The 18,779-nt window shown below is 37.4% G+C and overlaps 2 long non-coding RNA genes across 3 annotated transcripts; one reads left to right on the plus strand and one right to left on the minus strand.

Annotated features, from left to right (window-relative positions):
• The first annotated feature begins 1,654 nt into the window (after positions 1-1,654).
• Positions 1,655-6,082, plus strand: LOC110008001 (uncharacterized). Of its 2 annotated transcripts, XR_016049064.1 has the most exons (3): positions 1,672-1,964; positions 2,303-2,358; positions 5,558-6,082. It is a non-coding gene; the product is annotated as an uncharacterized LOC110008001 (long non-coding RNA). The 2 variants fall into 2 exon arrangements; XR_002282400.2 differs by lacking the exon at positions 2,303-2,358 and having other exon boundaries at positions 1,655-1,964.
• A 694-nt stretch (positions 6,083-6,776) lies between these two features.
• Positions 6,777-17,984, minus strand: LOC148783079 (uncharacterized). Its single transcript, XR_016049065.1, has 2 exons — positions 17,687-17,984; positions 6,777-7,262 (listed from the first exon to the last, which is right to left on the minus strand). It is a non-coding gene; the product is annotated as an uncharacterized LOC148783079 (long non-coding RNA).
• Between the last annotated feature and the right edge of the window lie 795 nt (positions 17,985-18,779).

Raw genomic sequence — 18,779 nt, forward strand, 5'->3', positions numbered from 1 at the left:
TGTAGGAGCATACTATATTATCTATTCCTTCAGGGGGAAGACCTATATGGAAGGATCTTTGCTTATTTAAAATTTTGGGAACCACCTAAAAATCAATGGATTTTTGTTTTTAAAAGAAAAATTTGTATTTTGAGTTCTCTAAAATTAAATCTCATCGTCCATACATCGAATGGCATCCAACTGATATTTACACATAAGTTTTTCCAAGCACTTAGAGAGTGTAATTTTCAAACATTTTTTTATCGAAAATTGTTTCATACGGGCTGGACCGCATTTCTACATATGCGGTCCAAAAAATGTAAAGCATCCGTCTTAAATATGGATGCAAGTAGGTGTTCCATCTAAAAACAATAGAAATTAATAGTCCAAATGTTTTCTTACTAGAATTATTATTTCTAGTTTTTAAAATTTATTTATTTATTCATATTCACGATCATATTACATGTCTTTAAAATTTATCTCAAAAATAGATTTATTAAGAGGCCTACATTTCTACATATGTGGGCGTGGCCGGGCTTGGCCGCATAGAACATTTTTTATTGAGCTTAGTTTAAAGATTGAAGAGGTTCCATCCCCGATACTTGGGGGTCCTAAAAGTACACCTAGATTTCATTTTACCAAGGGAGTAAATGGACAATATACTTTTCTCGGGGTACAAATCTTTCACCTTAATGAAAACCCAAGATTTCGATGAAAATTTAATGAATGTGAAAACATAAAGCAAAACAAATCAACCTAACAACTAATTAAGTTGAGAATAAAATAAATTTGCAAATACGAAATTGAAGAAAAACTACGTAGAAAATTAAAGGAAAAAAAAATTGAAATTATATATAAAAATCTGACAAAAATATACACATGACATGATCGTGGAAAAGGTTTAGGTTTAGGTGTGGCTGGGGAAGCACCTGTTAGAATGAGCCCCTTCTCCCAAAATCAATCTTGGGTATGGATCTTGGATCCAAAAAATTGAGAGTCAATCATCTAGATCACCAAACCTCAAAAAGATAATGAGTTGTAAGCCTTAAAAATAATCTATTTTGTACCTTGCTCTAAACCATTCATTTTAATTTTCACTTTTTTTTTTTTTAACTTCAAATTCATGGATCCAAGGCAGAAATGGAATTGCAATAATTTGACATGCCTATTGGGCCCTAATCTCTCTGTCTCTCACCTGCCGGAACATCTTGATGAAATAAGGACACATATATTTTTCCTGAATATAGTAAGAAATAAAAGATGGGAGAGGATTCATGAAGTGATCCAAATATATATCAAGTGAGCTGAACGAATGGGATCACCTTACAGAATTTTAACGGTTGTGATCCCTCTTAACTTGATTTCAAACTCAATCTATGCAACTGAAAAGATGTGAGAGGATTCATGAAGTGATCCAAATATATATTAAGTGAGCTGATCGAATGGGATCACCTTACAGACAACTGAAAAGATGTGAGAGGATTCATGAAGTGATCCAAATATATATTAAGTGAGCTGATCGAATGGGATCACCTTACAGAATTTTAACGGTTGTGATCCCTCTTAACTTTATTTCAACCTCAACCTATGCAAATAGCCTGACGGACCACAAAACTCTATCTCTCTATGGAGTAGTGGGGCCCCTCTCTTTCAAACAAAAACCCAAATCTCTCTCTCGCATCATGGGGCAACAGGGCCTCTCTCTCTCTTCTGCTGGCCCTGTCTTTCTCTCATCTCTAGTTCAGGCCCACCCTTTGTGCCCTCTCTCTCTCTCTCTCAATGGAAATCCATCGGACATATATTGTGCTTCCTCAAACTATCCTGTGACCCTTCTCAGATAACTGAAGCAAGTTGGAGAAGCTTCCTTGGTTTCCATCCATGGCTGCCCTCTCTTCTTGCATGTTAGAGCACATTCCCTAGTCCATGAGTTTGAGCAAATGCATCAAGTATGGGTCTCTTGGGCTGAGTTCCTTTGGATCATCAATGTATTTCTCTCTCTTCTGGGTTCTCAGGGCATCCATTTCTTTGCATCATCAATGGCGTAACTCTTTTTACTAACGATGTTTTGGGGTTCCTGGGATGAAATTCATATTGCTGTCAATTCATTTGTATTCATCTTCTACCCATTCATAGATTATTTTTATAGAAGCATTATGAGTTCTCACTTATCTCTATCTCTAATCTTCTCCATGTAATCAATTTCTATACATTTCATGTGGATATGGAAGATAGGATTTGCAACTAGCAACATAATTGGCCGATTCATGAAATATTGTCCGATTCAATAGGTTTGAAAAAATCCCTAACCTAAATGTTGATGCAGCCTTGCTCATCATCAGCTTACTCCATGCATTGGTTTCCTTTGGAGCTATGTCAAAGGTACTTTACCTTTGGGTAATAATATCCGGTGATTGGGATCGCCCATTTATATTTTTATGCAGCTTTGATGCCTTCCATGATTGTTGGTGTCTTGTGTAATCGCAACAATTTCAAGCTCCATCATATCAAAATTGCCATTCATTATATTCGTTCTTATGAGTGATTGTTTACTGTATCCATATCTTTATAAGTATTATTGTTTCTTTTTTGTCTTTCGAGTAAGTGATATACTGTATCACAGAATACAACAACATGGATTTTACATACATATGGAGACATCTAACATCTATGATGCACACACTCAAGCCATTATTTTAGAGCATCTTGGTCCCTTTTTTTTTTAAGGGAACAAAATAGTTCTATGGGCTCATTTGGTTAAGCCCAGATCAATATCACGTATTGTGGTGAAATAGTACTAAGAACTTTGTGTTTATTGTAGGGTCTTTCAATTACCTAAGTTGGATCTCACCATTTCAGGTAGCATGTCATCTCCCATGTCTTCAGATGAAGACAATATAGGGGACACCATTGAGCCCAATATGTGGGACACTAATGAATACATGGAGCAAGATACCTTGATAAAAACTACCCCTATGAAGTCTACAAATATGGGAATTGGAGAACATGGTGCGTCTTCCAAGGGGTTAGAAATAGAAGATCCCGCAGTAAGGATAAAATTTGGTTTTGAAGAAGAAATATTTGACTATTATAAGGCTTACGCATTAGCGCATGGGTTTGGGGTCCGAAGGGCATGTATTCATACTAAGGATGGACAGAGAATAGATAGGGAATTTAAATGCTCTAAAGAAGGGTTCCGTAAACAAAAAGATGCAATGTACAAGGAAAATCCCTCAAACAATGTGTAGATGTATAGCTAGGATTGGCATTAGCACAAATGCCGATAATGAGTGGGTTGTGATTAGGTTTGAAAAGGAACACAACCACAACCTTGTTACTTCAAGAAAAGCTCGACTCCTTCGATCGCACCGAACATTATCGGGTGTAACAAAATCAATGATAAACTCCACAAGTTCTTCTATGGTAAAGACTAGACATATTTATGATATATTTATTGAGCAAGTTGGAGGGATAGATAATCTATCATGCTCACAAAAAGACATTAAACCAATTAGCAAACAAAAGGAAAAAATTAAATGGCGAAGATGGCAAACGTGTTATGGAATGGCCAAATAAAATGCGTGAATCAAACCCATCATTTTTCTGTAAGTTGAGATTAGGTGGGGAAGATTACATTCTCAACATATTATGGGTAAATGCTATGTCAAGGGTGTCGTACTATCACTTTTTTGATATGGCATATACAAAACAAACTCATTTGATATGCTATTTGCTCCCATACTTGGGGTCAATCACCATTCTTCGGGTTTGCACTTATTTATGATGAGAAAGTGGAGTCTTTTGTATGAGTTTTTGAAAAATGGCTAGAAGCAGTGGGTAGACACCAACCCAGTGTAATTATCACTGATCAAGACCATGTAATTACTGATGCAATGAGAAAAGTTTTCAATCAAAGTAAGCATCAGTATTGTAAATGACACATTCTTGCGAAGCAAAAAGAAAAATTGGGTCATGTCTTGTGTGGGCATCCAAGTTTCCCATAAATGTTTAATAAGTGTATAACGAGCCGAACTGTGGAAGAGTTTGAGATAAAATGAAAATCACTTATTGAGAAATATGAGCTTCAAAAAAATGAATGGCTCATTAGACTGTAAAATTGTTGAGTTCAATGGGTTGACACATATGTTTCAGCTAGATTCATAGCTTGTATGTCAGCGACTCGAAGGAGCGAAAGGATAAACAAGCACTTTAAGATGTACTTGACTCCGACAATAGGCTTGCATTTTGTATTGGATACTAGCCTTAAACTTCATGAAAAGAAGATTCGTAAAACAAAAGAAAATGACTTGAACAACATCATGAATACTCCTATTTTGAGGACCACTTCATTCATAGAGGCACAAGCTTCGAAAATCTATACACATAGAATTCTAAAGTTCTTTGTGGAAGAAGTTACAAATTGCGTTAATTTTGTTAGTGAAACCATTGATGACAATGAGATAGTTACCACCTTTAGGGTGACAAAACCTGGGTGTGGAGAGAGGGTATGTCTTGTGGAATTTAATGGTCATGATCAAACTTTCACTTGTTCTTGCCACCTGTATCAGAGGTTAGGAGTTCTTTGTAGGCATGTACTTAAGATTTATTTGGGAAAAAATATTTTGGAAATACCATCGCATTACATGATGAAGCGATGGACAAAGGATGTGATGAAAGGGGTTGTGGAAGATAGAAGAGGCAAGCAAATTCAAGTTAATTCTGAACTCACCCGCTCTATTCGTTTTAATGAGGTTTGCCAAATATCTTGAAAACTTGCAAAGCATACCTCAGAAAAGTTGAAGCCAAAATTGGACGTATGGTAGGCGAAGCATGTGCTAACATTGAAGGCAAAATTGGGCATATGGTAGATTCTCACAATGTTTTATTGGTGGCACTAGCAAAACGACCAAGGGGAACCTTTTCCATAACATCCTTGAGCCCCCATGGACACGAACAAAATGGCGTCCTACCAATATTAGATTTAAATCTCGGGTTGAGCAAGAAGAAGAGAAAGTGAAGAAAGAAAAAGTGAAAGAGGAGGCGAAGGAAGGGATTCAAAAGTGTGCAGTTTGTAAAAGGAGTGGATACAACAAAAGAAATTGTCCATCTTTCGCACGTCCAAAGTATGAATGAATGATTGCTCCATATATCTTTGTATTTCTTGCTCCTTATCTCTTAATATTTGTGAATGTAATTTGAATTGCGTAAATGCTTACAATGGTTTTTCTTATTATAGGTTGAATGTCAACAAAAGATGCAGAGATGGGTCTTGCGAAATTGTGGAACATAACTAGTTATGATATGAAACTCATGAAATATATAACTTTATTGATTGGATTCTTGTGGGTCTCTTTGTTGCTGCTTTGATACTTCTATTGATGAAAAAGTTGCAATTACATGATTGTCAATGCAATGTTTGTTTTGTCTAAAAAAATCAACTAGCTTTGTACCCCTTTATAAATGTAATAGAAATGTAAAGTCAAATATCCCCTATAATTCTGTTTTCTCTTTTCAAATGTCCCCTACATTTCTAATCATACAACTATTATGAATGACAAGTGTCATGTGTCTAAAATGGCAGGGGAGTTTGCAGCCATTTGCCATCTGTTGGGAAAGTGGGTTTCTTCTTCACAAATATATAGGGTGGCAGTGGGCAAAGGCGGTCTCAAATCATGTGTTCAAGCCTTTGGGGCCAACCATTTCGATGAGGACAATCAAGAGGAGCGAATATGGAAGGAGTAGATTCATTGTATATTTTTATTTTGAAAGGAGAGAATGTGGAAGGAGTAGATTCATTGTACTCTTTTTATTTTCATATTTGAAGGAGAGAATGTGGAAGGAGTAGATTCATTGTACTCTTTATATTTTCATTTTGGAATGAGGGAATATGGAAGGAGTAGACTCAATTGTATTTTGCCATTGACATAAACCTTTTGAGAGGAAACTATTTGCAGCCAAAAAGCTATGGTTTGGCTGATGCAGTAATTTGTTTGCATTGGTTGAAGGTCCTGGTAATTGTTCCTAGTGTTCTTGTTTACATCTCTTGCTTGGTGCAGCAATATACCGTGTACTTTATTCCTAATAAATAACTGTATTGGGAAGAAAATTATTTCACTATCATATCCCTAATGGCCAGAGGTCTCTTTGATGTGAATTCAAATGAAGAGGTCAAAGAGGGAGAGAGAGTGAGAGAGAGGGTTTGGTGTGAGAGAGTAAAAGTTCTTCATTATACCTTTTCTCTGTACGAATTTTTTTAATGAGAGCAAGAATGAATTTGTATTTATACCCACTTGTAACCTCTCTTTTATTTTGCATTTGTACGCATTATTTGATTTCATTTAATGAAAGCAAGAATTATGCATGTATGAAAGCATTTCATGACCATATGCAACATATTAAGTGAATGAACACTAGCTAATTATGAGCACTGAACATAGTGAGAGAAAGGTTATTATCCGAAGAAAAAATAAACTACATAAGAAAAGGATGACTTATGTTGAATGATGCCCTTAAAATGAATGGTTAACATTCCAAATACCAACTACTCAGAAAGGACAATCTTACATATAAAGAGATTCCTCTGAGTAGTAATATTTTTTCTTTTTTTTTGTAATTACCTTTTTCATTGATTGTGCAAACTTTACAAAATTGTATATGGGCTTATGCGATGGGGATGCCACAATAACTCAAGACAGTTATATAGTTATCTACATGTAGACGGATACTCCACCAAAATGAAGAAAGAAATATTGCATAAATTTAACAATATGTCAAAAAGCACAAGATGAAAAACAACCAAATAATCATCAACGTTTAGCTCGATTCTATTTAACGTATAAAAATACACCCAAGCCATTACATGAGCTTGTATTGTTTCTTGTAGGACTATCAAATGCTCCTCAGAAGGAGTACAATTTTTTGAGAAAAACAAGAACAAATAAGCAGCCATTGGCTACACATAAGAACAACATTAAATGTTGCACATGTCCTAAGGTACCAAGCATCATTTCTTGAATAGCAACCACATCTTGATTAATCACGTTACGTTCTTGTGATTCATTCATTTGATTCCACTATTGTGTCTTGCAAGGCTTTAAATTAACATTATTGCTCGCAGCAACAACATATTCTTCACATCACTGAAAAATGCACATTTATAATATAACCTATTTGGGTTTAGATGGGTTCGAGGATGCTTTGATGGCACATTGTATATTATCACAGCCAGGACACGAATGAGGTGGATAAGCTCCATTAGTTGTAGAAGCGCATGACATTTTGATAGTCTGGCATAAATAAAAGTTAAAGAAAGACACAAATGAAACAAAATACCATGCATACAATGGCTTGAGTGTGTGCATCATAAATGTTAGATGTCTCCATATGTATGTAAAATTCATATTGATGTACCATGTGATACAATATATCACTTACTCGAAAGACAAGAAAGAAACAATAATACTTATAAAGATATGGATACAGTAAACAATCACTCATAAGAAAAATGTAAATGAATGACAATTTTGATATGGTGGAGCTTGAAATTGTTGCGGTTATACAAGACACCAACAATCATGGAAGGCATCAAAGCTGCATAAAAATATAAATGGGCGATCCCGGTCATTGGATATTATTACCCAAAGGTAAAGTACCCCAAACCTAGGCTTTGACATAGCTCCAAAGGAAACCAATGCATGGAGTAAGCTAATGATGAGCAAGGCTGCAATAGCATTTAGGTTAAGGATTTTTTCAAATCTATTGAATCAGACAACATTTCATGAATAAGCAAATTATGTTGCTAGTTGCAAATCTTATCTTCCATATTGTTTACGATAAAAATATGACAGATCTTTCAATGAAGATCTCTCGAATTTTAACATCTTAGACTAATAAAATAGATGTGAATAAAGTGGTAGAGTAAGTGGGACTGATTGAATTCAGATCTGAGGCCAAATCTGCCCGAAAACGAGCAGATCTACTCTCAGATCTGTGGCAAAGCCAGCATGATCTAAAGCATTAAAATACGATTTTAAGACAAAGTTAACAGATCAAAATAAATAAAAACAGAAATAACAAATAAAAAAATATAAAAGAGAGGAAGAAACAATACCAAATTGGGCCGGATGGCTAGGGATTTTCGAGCCTTCGAGGGCTCGCCCGTATCAGAACCGGTCATCTTTGTCTCTCTGATTCGGATGTTGACCAGCAGATCTCTAGTCTAGAAGGGTTAGATATAGGGTTGTTGTGCCCTAGGCCTATGTTTTCTCAAGCTTGGGGGTTAGGGTCTCAGGAGGTTAGGGTTTCTGCCTTTCTGAAGTACTAAGGTTTCAATCTCTATCTATTTCTCTATTTTTTTTTTGGGTCTAGAGGAGAATTTCCTTAGTTTTCTAAGGTTTTTGTGATATCTAGAGGTTGAATATGAATTCTAATATTTTATCTATTTTTTTTGGAATTTTTGGGGATTTTTCTTAAATTTTTAGGAATTTTCTAAGGGTTTTCCTATTTTAGGTACTTTTGGGTAATTTTCCTAATTTCGAGAATTTCTAAGGATTTTTTGGTATTTTTTTTCTCTCTCTTTTTGGGTTAGGGAGATGGGGTACTAATAAGATTCAATTGGCGATTTTTTCTAATTTTTTTGGAGTTTATTTTGGATTTTTTTGGATTTATCTTGAAGCTTTTTCCTTATCTTGAAGTTAAAGCCCGGCCCGCCGCCTGACAGTTGGGTCTCACATGGACTAAATTATCATTGTTATATCTTTTTATCCATAGGTCCGATTCAAGCGATTCTTGGTCCGTTGGAAAGTTCTTGGGCTCTACTTCAAATTGGAATAGGATTTAGTTAGTTTTGGGGTAATTAAATTGCGTCTACTAGGATAATGTAGTCCTACGGGTTCAGAAAACTATAGAATTTGCCAGATTTAAAATGAGGTGTCTGAAGTTACCCCTCTTTTGGAATCCCTGTCATTCGAGGGACAAGTGAGTGACAAAGAAGTAGACACTTTGGCATTCCCTATCTTTTGAGGGGCAGGTGAACGTCAAAGATAAAACAAACATTTTAAATTTCTTCCTGAGGTCACGTGTTCAGGGAGCACGTCAACTATCCCTCCAAATCATTGCGCTCACCGAGCTAACCCATGTAGGGCACTTTTCCTCTTAGGGTTTTCGACGTGAGATGTCGGTGAGTTACACAAGCTTGAAACTTGAGTTGGATTTTCTAACCATGCCACTTAACTTCAGGGGTTTTTGTAGTTTGAATTTTTAACCGTGTCATTTTCTTTGATCTCCTTAGGGTTTCCTAAGGCTGTTTATAGGAAAAGGCTTTCTATAGGAAGCGACTTGTTTGGCCGAATCCAAAGTGAGAGACGAGGCAGCAACGCGACAATTGCGGCAACACAATAATCATCATATATGGGTGTCTAAGCTCCTTCGTTTTTTTATGATTTTTTTAGAAGTTTTGAAAGTAAGAGGAGATTTGATATAGAATCCAAAGCAAGGACATGTTAAGATTTTAAGAAAGAAATTAAAGCTTTTAAAAAACACATGACATATAATAAAATTTTTGAAAAGAAAAAGATATAATAAAAATTTTGAAAAGAGAAAGATATTTCATCCAACTATAGACCATACACCCGACCCTTTTATGTCAATACGGGGATAGACTGAATCCATCGAACAGGGTGGTTGTGCCCTGGATACACCCGACCTTTTTGTATTATACGGGGCTAGACGGTATCTGCATATGCTCTTTTACGTCGCACAAGTTTGACATTTTCCATTGAACAAATGTGGTTGTGCCTTAGATATACCGGACCTTTCACATCATACGGGGATAAATGGTACCTGCTCCGCTATTTTACGTCGTACAAGTTTGACATTTTTCCATTGAAACAGAGTGGTTGTGCCTTAGATACACCCGACCTTTCACGTCATATGAGGCTAGACGATACCTGCCTCGGCTCTCTTACGTCTCAAGAGTTTGACGTTTTTCTGTTGAACAGGGTGGTTGTGCCTTGGATACACCCGACCTTTGATATCATACGGGGATAGACGGTACCTTCCTCGGCTCTTTTACATCGCATGAGTTTGACGTTTTTCCATTGAAACATAGTGGTTGTGCCCTGGATACACCTGATCTTTCACGTCATACAAGGCTGGACGGTCACTATCTCGGCTGTTTTACGTCACATGAGTTTGACTTTTTTCCATCTCGGCTCTTTAACGTAGCACGAGTTTTACGTTTTTCCTGTCTCGACTTTTTAATGTCGCATGAGTTTGACACTTATTCTGTCTCGGCTCTTTTACGTCGTACGAGTTTGATGTTTATCCTGTCTCGGCTTTTTAATGTCACCCGTGTTTGACGCTTTTTTTCTTGTCTCGACTCTTTTAACGTCGCACGAGTTTGACTTTTTTTCCTGTCTTGGCTCTTTAACGTCGCACGAGTTTGACGTTTATCCTGTCTCGGCTCTTTTACGTCGCACGAGTTTGACGTTTATCCTGTCTCGGCTCTTTTACATTGCACGAGTTTGATGTTTTTTGGAATTGAACTTTGGGACATCGTATGCTCACACGTGAATGAGTTTGCCTCATTTCGTTTCAAGGGATCCAATCTAGAGAAAAACACCCCCAGACTAGCCAATATAATCATTGGCGATGTTCACGCATCTCCGATATGTGGTAGTTGTTAGTTATACTCATACAATCATGGAGTGCTTGGCTAGTTTCAAACCTTCATAATAAGCGTAGGAAGGTGGCTTCAAGAACGAGGCCAGATCGACTAACAGTTTAATCTCTTGTAGTGATGGAGGAAGTCAAGGGTTTTAGAAATGAAGGGTTTTAACAATCAGATTGAAAAAGCATTTTTAAAAGGAACATGCCTTATAGTTTTGTCACATGTGGCCCCTTTGGTGGTCCCTATGTGAGCGTATCAGATACTTGCTTGAATCCTCGGGATGAAGAATTATCAAGTATTTCTTTATCTTCGAACCTCAGCTCTTGTATTCCAATTCAAGGAGAGTTCTCTAGAGTTTCGAGTGAAACAAAGTCTTGAAAATACAGGATACCGCCCCTAGGGGTTCAGAATCTCTTTGGATTTTCGATTTCATTCCTCCACCACTCACCTTTCGAAGTTTCAAATGATCTAGGTTCTTAATAATGTTCCATCGAGCTAATGTTTATTGATTTTCTTTTAACACCACTTTTACTCAGGGGGAGGAAGAGAGATGTTTAGAGAAAAAAGACTTTGGAGAGTAGAAAGAAGGAGAGAACTTCTTCTTTTTCATCGCCCCAGGGATCCCTTTCGAGTGTTCAACCCGGTAGCCTTTTTTTCCAACGCTTGGGGTTCCTTTCGGATTTTCAGCCCGGCGGATTTATTTATTTATTTATTCTAATTATTATTATTTTTATCGCTCCAAGGTCCCTTTCGAGTGTTCAACCCAGTAGCCTTTTTTTCAACGCTTGAGGTTCCTTTCGGATTTTTAACCCAGCAGATTTCTTTTTTTTTGAAGAAGAAAACAGTGACAAAGGAAGAGGGGGAGGAAGAAGAAGAGTCAAAAGGTGCCCCCCCCCCCCTTTTTTTTTTAGCAACTCACCTTAAGATTATGTAAGAATTCTATCATCTTTCCCTCCTCCAAGTGGCAGGGAGGTTCAAATATCGGTCTTCCTTTGATTTCCCTTAACTTAAGTTGGCATCCAAAGTCTCTTTGACAACGGTTGTTGAGTCTCCGTTGAACTTTTCCTTTAAACTGCTCCACTTGAACCTTGATTTTGGGAATACAAATCACTCTCAATTTCCTAATCCCTTAGTCTTCTGTATGGACGGATAGGCTCATTAGCATTTTCCCTTTTAATGGAGTATTTTATGTTACACATTAGGTGTTAATGCCTTTTGAAATATGAGGCATGAATGCCTCATTTGGTTATTTGAAAGGGGTGAGTGATCACCCAACTCCTTTTCGATAATCTTTTTCATTGCAAATTTCGAATTACTTTTTGGAGGTTAATTTCGTAGTAGGCTCCTTCTCAGTGCTCCAACTTAGGTGCGACTCTCGCACCAGAAGAGTGATTAAGTTGGTATCAGATGGCCTTACCACATGTTGGGAGTCAACGAAGAAGGGTTCAATCTCATTAGTTACCCCTATTGTATCCTCTTCAGGATAGGAGTTTGCCCCTATTGAATATTTTGATGGGGTTGCCCCTGTAGGGCTTTCTGTTATGTTGGGAACTTGTTCTTCGGTGCTCCGATTATCAGAGTTGTGCTCATGTCGTTAATGACTTCTAGAGAGCCTACCTCTTGAAGGTAACATGGTCGGATTTTCAATATCCAATTCGTGATCCTAGATTGGTGGACCATTCAAAAAATCTTGTGAAGGTGGTCTAGGTGTGCCCCTTAGAATTTCCAAACGTTTGAGCTCTATCAACTCTAGTGAAGATGCCAAATCTTTGAGAATAATCAAATTTGGGCTCTTTGCTTCTCCATCATCTATAACTGGGTTCACCTTGAGAGGTGACTCGATTAAATCTTCTAAGCTTGGCTCCTCATCCCATATAGGTAGGTTGGCAAAGAAGTCTGGTGAAGGCGGCCCAGGTGGGCCTTTTAGAATTTCCAAAGGTTTGATTTCTTTTGATATTTGAAGTGTTGGCCCCTTGTTTGGAAGCGTAATGGGAGTTTTTGGGGTGTTGACCCCTTGTTTGGAAGATGATCACTTCTCATGGATCTGGATCACATCAATTTCTAACACGTCGGCCTTATCATATTGATCCCTCTTAGGTGGGTCATCAAGGTTGTGAGGTGAATGGCTTCTTTTTAGCACTTGCTCATTTTCCCTCTCACGAGTTATTGTCCAGAATTAAGATTTTTCTTATCGTCATGGCCTTGAGAATCCATAGCTTCAAAACCTTGGTTGAGCTTATGCTCGAGTTCATTTTATCTTGTGAGTTTGATTCGTTGTCACACACGTGCGAACCTTTATTGTGTTAACTTGGAAGTACATGTTGAAGCGTTCATATGTCCTAGTGTGGCTCTCGATGATGAGGATTTCTTATGCCACTTTTGGGAGTGTATATTGGAGTAGAATTCCATATGCGATACATCTTTCTTTTTCCTTTTTTTCGGTTATGGGCTTGGAGCTAAGATCATCCTTGTTGCTTTGATCTTTAGCCATTAACTCCTAGGTAAGGTTATGTTCTTTTTGTTCTTCAGCTACTAGACTTCCCAGTTGATTTCTTCTTGTACTCCATGTGTTTTGTGGATGCTCTTCGAGTTTGGGCATACCTTGTGATTCTCCTAAGTTAATCAGGTTGACATCAGATTTGTTTTTCGAAGCATATAGAGTTTATGGTTTTTCTATGTCATCAACCTCTTTCTTTTTGACACTTATCGTGCCATTATCAATGAGGTCCTGAACTCTATGTCTGAAAGCTCGACATTCCTCATTGTTATGGGTATAGTTTTAATGTCAATCGCACCATTGAGATGTATCACCTCCATGGAAAGGAGGAATCTTGGCTTTTGTTTGTAATTCTATGAGCATTGCCTTAAGCAACTTTTTCATGACATCGAACATAGGCTCATCATTGGGAGTGAATTCCCTCGATGTAAAAGTCTGCATTCTCCATGTGGAAGAATGAATTTTAGTCTTTCCCTGTGAATAGTTTGCAGAAGGATTACTTCTTTTGATAATGTTCACTTCTCCTTCTTGAGAAGGTTTTTCGGCTGCAGCCTTATCTTCCTTGGTTCGCTCATACTACGATATTCTTTCAAGAATAGCATTAAATGAGTAAGGGACTGCCCCCATACTGAAGAACGTGAGATATTCTGGAGTCATGTTCTCTAATGTTAGGCTTACCTTCGCGGCTTCAGGGAGTGGAGTTTCAATAACCCACATAGCGGCCTCTCTGAAGCTGATTATAAACAGGGAAGGAGACTAACTTGACTTCTGTTTGGTAGAAGTTAACTCACCAAGGGTGACGGGTCTTGGTCTTCCTCTGCTATATCGGGAGGAAAATTGCCTGAACATTTCGTCAGGAGTTGCTTGAGGGTCATCCTTCATGAATATTCAGTGCCACATCAAGGGTTCTTTTGATAAGCTATGCGAGAATATGACCTTAAGTTGGTTGGGTCAGTCTCGCAGTGTGTGGACCATCAAAAAGTAGGCGTTGATGTGTGCCTTAGAATCCTCTTTTCCTGGAAATTTGTTTATGAACTGTGGCATTACAAATCCCACTGGTAGATCTTCTAGGTGTCCTAGAATTTCTTATACATAAGTTTTAGGAGTTGAGAAATCTCATATTCCCATTTTCTCTAAAGAGTCTTGAAGGTGTTTTATACAAGCGAATTGAGCCGTCATTATAGCTGTGAGCTGACTTGGTTGTATGGTCTGTTGAACCTAACTTTGTGGTATGTGACTTGTATAAACTGGTTGTTGGGCCCATGTAACGAGTTGCCCTAAGGACTGAGCCTGAGGTAGAACTTGAAGTGCCGATTGTCGGCTTGTAAACTCACCCGAGCTGAGTTGGGTTAGAGCATACCCATTACTCAGAGGTTGCACAACTTGGCCACGCAATGAGGCTTGTGAGATAGGATCACCACTTAACTGGGATGGACGACTCAAGCCGCTGACTAGACCTCTGACCTCGGGTGACTAAGTCTACCTGACTCTGACCTTGGTTGGATGATCTATCCCTAGGGTTAAGGTATTCTCTTGCCTCAGCACTGGACTGAAAGAGTGAAGGACTGTCATAGCTACTGCCAGATGGAGTCTGCCCTCTAGGTAGTCTTGGGCTCGACTGATGATTAGAACTAGACCTCTGGTCCGTAGTGAATTGGATTGGCAGGCTAACAGCCTTAGGATTATTCTGGTTTGAGCTAAAATATTGGACGTGACTTAAGGCTTGAGCTTCTGACCTAATTTTCATAGCTTGAGTGCACTGGAAGGTGTATCCTCTATTGAGCAGGTCTTGAAAGTAAGCATGTACTTTAGGATTGTCTTTATATCGAGTTAGGTCAAAACCCTGATCTTCACTAATGATGGGTTGCTTGGGTAGACTTTCCCTAGTTGTATGTGAATCTACTCGCCCACTAACTGGCTGATTGCCAAGACTGGAATGTTGGGCTACTAATTGACCATCGGGGTTCACACGGTTAAGATCGGCTGACTTAGAGATTTGGGTTGGGGCTTTATTCTTGTTGTGCCTACTAGATTTGAGGTTAACCCCTCTGTCTTGGAGGATTGCCTCCGGCCTGACCCCTTGACCATTCAGGGAATTACGAACCTTATCAACATGTTGGCTCATGACTTCTAAAGGGTGGCCTTGAAGGTGGCTTAGACGGCTAGGTTTGGTTCTATGTGGGTCGAGAGTCGGCTCACTGACCCGAGTGCTATGGATGATTTGTGAGGGAGTACTGTGACAGTACCTCTCGGACTGACTAGGTTCTCTGGATCTAGACTGACCTGGACCATAAGGTTGGACCTTGCTTTGCTATGATCTTGGGTCATGATTCTTAGACTCGGTGAGATCTAGACTCGATGCCTCAGGGTAGACCTAGTCTGACTCTAGGGGTAAAAACCCTAACTAAGACATAGGCTAAGACTAGACAGAAACCTAGACTTGCTCGACTCAATGGATTTTGGTTCAGACTCTGAACTAGGGTAAGCCTAGTCTAGCTCTAGAGGCAACTCTATGCTTAGACCTATGCTAAAACCTAGACTAAGATTTAGACTAGATTGTGCACGAGTCTAGGCTCGGACCAAGAGTGGGTTTAGGCTTGGAGGCGTAAGCAACCTTAATGTATTTTGTTTTTTTTATTTTTTTTAATTTTTATGAAACACAGTTAAACTAAGCATGGTGAAAGCAAAGAAAATATGATTTCAGTCAAAATTAACAAACTAAAATAAAATCAAAAGGGTAGAAAATGAACATATCTATCTAAAGCAAAATATTTTTTTATATTTCTAAAAATTTTATTTTAAGTCAAAAATTGGTCAACAGGTAGCCAAAAGTCCATGGAATGGTCCTGTGAGATCCCAAAATTTTTTTGGGACACTTGAAGTAGGGCGACACTGGTGGTGTCGCCCAGGCGTCACTACTGGTGTCGCCCTTGCAGTCGCCCAAAAACATTATTATTATTTATTTGTTTTCTATTTTTTATCTTGTTAATCTTGATGAAATAAGACTATTTTAACCTTGGAAGAACCAAGAAATAAAAGTATTTATGATGAAATAAATTAAAATAAAGTTAAAAACAGAAAGCCAAGATTGAATTGAAAAATATATTTTTTTATATGTTTAAAATTTTTATTTTGATCTGAATATTTTATTTTGATCTGAATATTTTTGTGACTAAAAATAGTAAAAAACAGTGAATAAAATTTGTATTTTGATGCTTGGATCAAGCTCGAAATAGCCCCACAGTGGGCGCCAAACTGTTTACGATGAAAATCTGACAGATCTTTTGATGAAGATCTTTCGAATTTTAACACCTTAAACTAATAAAATATATGTAAATAAAGTAGTAGAGAAAGTGAGACTCATTGACTTTAGATCTGAGGTCAGATCTATCAAAAAACGAGCAGATCTACTCTCAGATATGTGGCAGAGGCAGCATGATCCAAAGCATTAAAATACGATTTTAAGACAAAGTTAACTGATCAAAGTAAATAAAAACAAAAATAAAACAATAAAAGAATAAAAAAGAGAGAGGAAGAAACAATACCAAATCGGACCCGATGGCCCGGAATTCCCAAGCCATCGAGCGCTCGCCCGTATCAGAACCGGTCATCTTTGCCTCTCTGGTTCGGATGTTGACCAGCAGTTCTCTGGTGTAAAAGGGTTAGATCTAGGGTTGTTGTGCCATAAGTCTAGATTTTCTCAAACTTGGGGGTTAGGGTCTCAAGAGGTTAGAGTTTCTATCTATCTGAAGCTTTAAGGTTTCAATCTCTACCCGTTTCTCTGTGTTTCTCTCAGATTTGGAGGAGAATTTCTTTAGTTTTCTAAGGGTTTTGTGATCTTCAGAGGTTGAATATGAATTCTGATATTTTCTCTAATTTGTTTGAGATTTTTGGGGATTTTTCTTAAATTTTTAGGAATTTTCTAAGGATTTTTCCTATTTTTGGGTAATTTTTCTAATTACGGGAATTTCTAAGGTTTTGTTGGTCTCTTTTTCTCTCTCTTTTTAGGTTAGGGGGAGAGGGTATATATAAGATTCAATTGGTGATTTTTTCTTAATTTTTTGGAGTTTTTTCATAATTGTTTGGATTTATCTTGAAGTTTTAGCCTTATCTATTTAACGAAAACATATTTACTGAATCATCAGATGTGTTGACTGTGTCATCAGCCCACGTCTGGGCCTGTCGGGTCCGTTACAGCCCTGCCAGCCGCCCGACAGGTCTCACAGGGATTAAATTGTTATTTGTTATATCTTTTTATTCGTTGGTCCGATTCAAACGATTCTTGAACCGTTGGAAAGCTCTTGCGCTCTACTTCAAATTGGAATAAGATTTAGATAGTTTTGGGATAATTAAATTGGGTCTACTACGATAATGTGGTCCTAATGGTTCAAAAAACTATTAAATTTGCCAGATTTAAAATAAGGTGTCTATACATATCCACATGAAATGTATAGAAATTGAGTACATGGAAAAAGTTAGAGTTAAGTGAGAACTCATAAAATGCTTCTATAAAAGTAATCTATGAATGGGTAGAAGATGAATACCAATGAATTTACAGCAATATGAATTTCATCTCAGGAACCCCAAAACATGGATGGTAAAAAGAGTTCTGCCATTGATGATGCAAAGAAATGGATGCCCTGGGAACTCAGAAGAGAGAGAAATACGTTGATGATCCAAAGAAACTCAGCCCAAGACCCATACTTGAATGATTCTATCCGTGCGATGCATTTGCTCAGACTCATGGACCAGGGAATGTTCTCTAACATGCAAGAAGACAGGGCAGCCATGGATGGAAACCAAGGAAGCTTCTGCAACTTGCTTTAGTTATCCGAAAAGGGTCACAGGAGAGTCGAACCAATACTTTGACCAGATGCTAGTTTGAGTAAGTACAATATATATGTCCGATGGAGAGAGAGAGAGCAAATATAGTTTTAATATTAGAAATCTTTGTGACAGCATTAAAATATATTTTTATTTTTATTTATAAAGTTTAAAACTTCTAAAATAGTGTAGATCAAGCAGATCTATGAAAACTTGAAAATCTTAAAAATTGACGGTCCAAAAATGCATTACAAAATACACTATTTCAAAAACTTAAAATTCATTGTTCTCCCATGTCCATGTATCTTGATGTAGAGAAAATCAATTTGAAGTCTAGTGAAATTTTTGAGATAGGCTCTAACTTGATTGTTTAGGGCCTCGGCTCTCTTTTTCTCTCGATATATATATATATAACGGGCATAATAAAATCCAAATTTTTATAACTCTTGAAACTAGAAACATAAATGTTAAAAACATAAAAGATTTTCGTGATGTACAATGGGTAACACCACCTGAGGCAACATGGAGGATAATTGGAATTGAATGAAATTATATAACATCATTAAATTATATGACACCTTTGATCTACTGACTTCTAGTACATTTGCCAAACCAACGATCAATATATTTCAATAAAGGTCAAATTCTCTGTAATATATTAACATATCTAAATATACACAAGACAAAACTAAGAAAGTTCTTTGAGGCCAAAACAGGTATTGTACAATTTAAATATATCATATATTTTCTCCATATACTATTTTTTATTGAAGGCATATTGCTAATCTTCCCTATTTAGTTAAAACCATTTGT

The sequence above is a fragment of the Amborella trichopoda genome, chromosome 2, assembly GCF_054954075.1.
Source record: "Amborella trichopoda isolate Santa Cruz 75 chromosome 2, AtrichopodaSantaCruz75HAP2 v2.0, whole genome shotgun sequence".
In the NCBI taxonomy this organism is placed as follows: domain Eukaryota; kingdom Viridiplantae; phylum Streptophyta; class Magnoliopsida; order Amborellales; family Amborellaceae; genus Amborella; species Amborella trichopoda.